This window comes from Palaemon carinicauda, chromosome 15 (assembly GCF_036898095.1).
Source record: "Palaemon carinicauda isolate YSFRI2023 chromosome 15, ASM3689809v2, whole genome shotgun sequence".
In the NCBI taxonomy this organism is placed as follows: Eukaryota; Metazoa; Arthropoda; class Malacostraca; order Decapoda; family Palaemonidae; genus Palaemon; species Palaemon carinicauda.
In genome coordinates this window covers 124,886,329-124,891,328 of record NC_090739.1, presented here as the reverse complement: position 1 = coordinate 124,891,328, position 5,000 = coordinate 124,886,329, and positions in this window count along the sequence as shown.

Here is a 5,000-nt window from a genome sequence, read left to right as displayed (position 1 = left end):
GTATTATATTTTTTTAATCAAAGCAAAGGGTAAATACGTTATTGTTTGTTGTCATATCCTGATTATTATTTATTTTAGAATATTTTCAACGCTCCTACGAATGCATTATTATTATTTTTATTATTATTATTATTATTATTATTATTATTATTATTCTTATTATTATTATTGTTATTGTTATTATTATTATTATTGTTGTTATTATTATTATTATTCTTATTATTATTATTATTATTATTATTATTGTTATTATTATTATTATTATTATTATTATTGTTATAATTATTATTATTGTTATCATTATTATTATTATTATTATTATTATTATTATTATTATTAATTTTCGGCGTCGATATTGATGATAAATATAATACCAGTGATAATGTTGATAAATTTGCTTTTCTCTCTCTCTCTCTCTCTCTCTCTCTCTCTCTCTCTCTCTCTCTCTCTCTCTCTCTCTCTCTCTCAAGATCTTATTAGGTTATTTCTGATGTTTGATATTTATTGAATGAACCAAGATTATTGTATCAAGGTATCCGCGCGATCTTGTAAAAGAAATATAAAAGATAAAGTGATATGAATAAACATATATATTTTTTTTATCCGACCGATTCTCGTACATTTCTCTAAGTATATGCTACTTTTTAGTGCTTGTTTATTAACGAATATTATAATAAATACAATATAAACTCGTGTTTATCTTTTTACTTATAGTCTCTCTCGTTAGCTGAACCCATCTCTTAATATAAAAAATTCGATCAAATTTAGCATAAAGCTGCTTGCCAATAGATTTCGACGTATGCAATGATATTCCATTATTATTTGACACGTAAATTTACCAAGAATATATATATATATATATATATATATATATATATATATATATATATATATATATATATATATATATATATATATATATATATATATATATATATATATTTATTCATATATATGTGTATATGTATATATATATATTATATTCATATGTATAAATATATATATATATATATATATATATATATATATATATATATATATATATTATATTCATATGTATAAATATATATATATATATATATATATATATATATATATATATATATATTATATTCATATGTATAAATATATATATATATATATATATATATATATATATATATATATATATATATATATATATATATATATTTATATTAATGGCATTTTCGCTTCTAGAAAGCTTGAGGTTTAGCAGAAAGGCGAAGGAAAGCAGATACTTCAGTATTTGGACAGTTTATTGGCTAAGCTTTCGGGAACAACATTTCCCATCATCGGAGCTAAAAAAGTGAATGTAAAACACAAGTCAATAGACATTACGTTAGTCAATGAAATTCTGTTAAAAAGGCAAGAATTATAATAAATACATCGAAATACTTAAAAAATGAAGTGGATGAAATATACTAAAAAATTATAAATTAAACCATATAAATAAAATTAAAAATTAAAACGTTAAAACATTAAATGAATGATATAGTAAAAGAGCAATATCGAAATCAGAACAAATACACAGAAAACTTTAAAGAAGAATTCACAAAACATCATAGATATGGGAATCAAAATAATAATACACAAATAACCCGGAATAAAAGAAAAAAACAGATAAAATAAACTCTGGATAAGTAAGAAACACACCTAGTATGGAAAAAAAATCCAAGACTGAGACATGGAAGGACGGGGAGGTTTAGACGTTAGAGCATGAAAGTAATGGTTTGAAGATTAAGTGGGGAAAGTCGTTAGGCAATATGTAAAGGAACAGAGGTTGTTGAGTGATTGAGAGTAGGGGATAGCTGTTATATTCATATATATGTGTATATATATATATATATATATATATATATATATATATATATATATATATGTATGTATGTATGTATATATACAATATATATATATATATATATATATATATATATATATATATATATATATATATATATATATATATAATTTCAGGATCCAATGGACTGAATAGTACTAGGGAAAATAGGGACTAGCTATTTTATCAACACCTTTCTTGGTTAACGATTTGCGAAAGTAAAAGAAAAAAATTTTGTTAGATAAAGAATGAATGTCAAAGTAGAACAACAAGCACAGTGCATTTTAATGCAAGTAACCAAACCCTTGTATGACTACTTACTCGCATCCTACCTGTATACACATGGTAGATACCTGTAGATACTTGTAGACACATTTTAAGATATACGATATTCAAGATATTTAAGACAGCCTTTTGTATACATCAAAAAAGTAACTTTTAGGGGTCATTTCTGTTACTTGAGGGTACACTTGGGCACCCTATTCTATCTTATTTCTCTTCCTCTTGTTTTGTTAAAGTTTTTATAGTTTTTATATAAGATATTTATTTTAACCTTGTTGCTCTTCTTAAAATATTTTATTCTTCTTTGTTTCCTTTCCTCACTGAGCTATTTTCCTTGTTGGATCCCCTGGGCTTATAGCATCCTGCTTTTCCAACTAGGGTTGTTGCTTAGCAAATTATAATGATATTTATTCTTCTTTGTTTCCTTTTTCTCACTGAGCTATTTTCCTTGTTGGATCCCCTGGGCTTATAGCATCCTGCTTTTCCAACTAGGGTTGTAGCTTAGCAAATAATAATGATGTTTATTCTTCTTTGTTTCCTTTCCTCACTAAGCTATTTTCTCTGTTGGATCCCCTGGCCTTATAGCATCCCGCTTTTCCAACTAGAGTTGTAGCTTAGCAAGTAATAATGATATTTATTCTTCTTTGTTTCCTTTCCTCACTGAGCTATTTTCCCTGTTGGATCCCCTGGGCTTATAGCATCCCGCTTTTCCAACTAGGGTTGTAGCTTAGCAAGTAATAATGATATTTATTCTTCTTTGTTTCCTTTCCTCACTAAGCTATTTTCTCTGTTGGATCCCCTGGGCTTATAGCATCTCGCTTTTCCAACTAGGGTTGTAGCTTAGCAAGTAATAATGATATTTATTCTTCTTTGTTTCCTTTCCTCACTAAGCTATTTTCTCTGTTGGATCCCCTGGGCTTATAGCATCCCGCTTTTCCAACTAGGGTTGTAGCTTAGCAAGTAATAATGATATTTATTCTTCTTTGTTTCCTTTCCTCACTAAGCTATTTTCTCTGTTGGATCCCCTGGGCTTATAGCATCCCGCTTTTCCAACTAGGGTTGTAGCTTAGCAAGTAATAATGATATTTATTCTTCTTTGTTTCCTTTCCTCACTAAGCTATTTTCCCTGTTGGATCCCCTGGGCTTATAGCATCCCGCTTTTCCAACTAGGGTTCTAGCTTAGCAAGTAATAATGATATTTATTCTTCTTTGTTTCCTTTCCTCACTAAGCTATTTTCTCTGTTGGATCCCCTGGGCTTATAGCATCCCGCTTTTCCAACTAGGGTTCTAGCTTAGCAAGTAATAATGATATTTATTCTTCTTTGTTTCCTTTCCTCACTAAGCTATTTTCTCTGTTGGATCCCCTGGGCTTATAGCATCCCGCTTTTCCAACTAGAGTTGTAGCTTAGCAAGTAATAATGATAATAATAATACTCTCGCAGAGTTTATGCCTGCCTAAAACGCGCGTAAATAGGAGTAAAGTGTGCAGGAAAAGATACGCTGAAAAGTGGTTGGTAATTATATGGCTCAGTGATCTTTGTCGTAAAGTGCCTTGTAAGCCTCGCTAATAGATGGTTCATTAGTTGATCTCACGGGCACTGGGGTATGTGGGCTTTGACATGTATGTGTGCATACGATTTAATTCGCCTTCAAAACGCTGTTGCTTTTAATCATTATTTATCTTGCATAACTCTTTTTCACCGTTATACAAACATCCATATGTAGACATACACATACCTATATATATATATATATATATATATATATATATATATATATATATATATATATATATATATATATATATATATATATATATATACACATTACATTTATAATCTTAAAATATGATATATATATTATTTATTATATGTAATATATATACATATATATATATATATATATATATATATATATATATATATATATATATATATATATATATATATATGTATTATAGCCACGAAAGGAAAAATGAAAAAGACTTGATTGGAGTTAGTACTTTCATCACCTAATAGTGTAGATATTGCCTCTGCCTTTGTAAAATTGGAAAAAACTAAGAAAATTCCCCAGTGTAACATCGACATTGCTGAAGGGCTTATTTATTCGGTGATGGGATATGCAAACACCTGCAATTTCCCTAAACGGTTTTTAACAGCCTTAAAATCCTTGAAAAATGACTGTGAATTACATATTACAAAAGCAGACAAAGCTAATGTATTAGTTATTATGAACAAAACAACTTATTTAGAAAAGATGTATGTACTTTTATCTGATGTTTCTACTTACATAAAATTGAGAGTTAATCCCTTAGACGAGGTCATCAAAGATTTTAATAAAAACTTAAAATCTATCTTAAAACAAGAAAAATCCTTAATTAATGCCTTTATCTCTACTGGTCCGTCTTTGCCTTATTTATATGGTTTAATTAAAACCCATAAAACAGGATATCCAATCAGACCAATTATCAGTGCTACAGGTTCTATTAACTATAAATTATCCAAATATTTAGTCAAATTACTTTCCCCGATCTTAGGATCTATTTCAACCTCTCATATAAAAAAATTCTGTTGATCTTTGCGAAAAAATTACAAAAAGTTAACCTTACGTCTAGACATAGATTAGTAAGTTTTGATGTAACTTCATTGTTTACCAAAGTGCCGGTTGATGACTTATTGGATTTCCTGTCGGGTATTTTAGATGCTTATGATTTACCTTTATCAACCCATACTATTATTGAGCTTATTTGTTTGTGTATTAAAAAGTGTAAATTTAGTTTTAATGGAGATTTCTATGAACAGGTTTTTGGTATGGCTATGGGTAATCCTTTGTCCCCACTTTTATCCAACATATATATGGA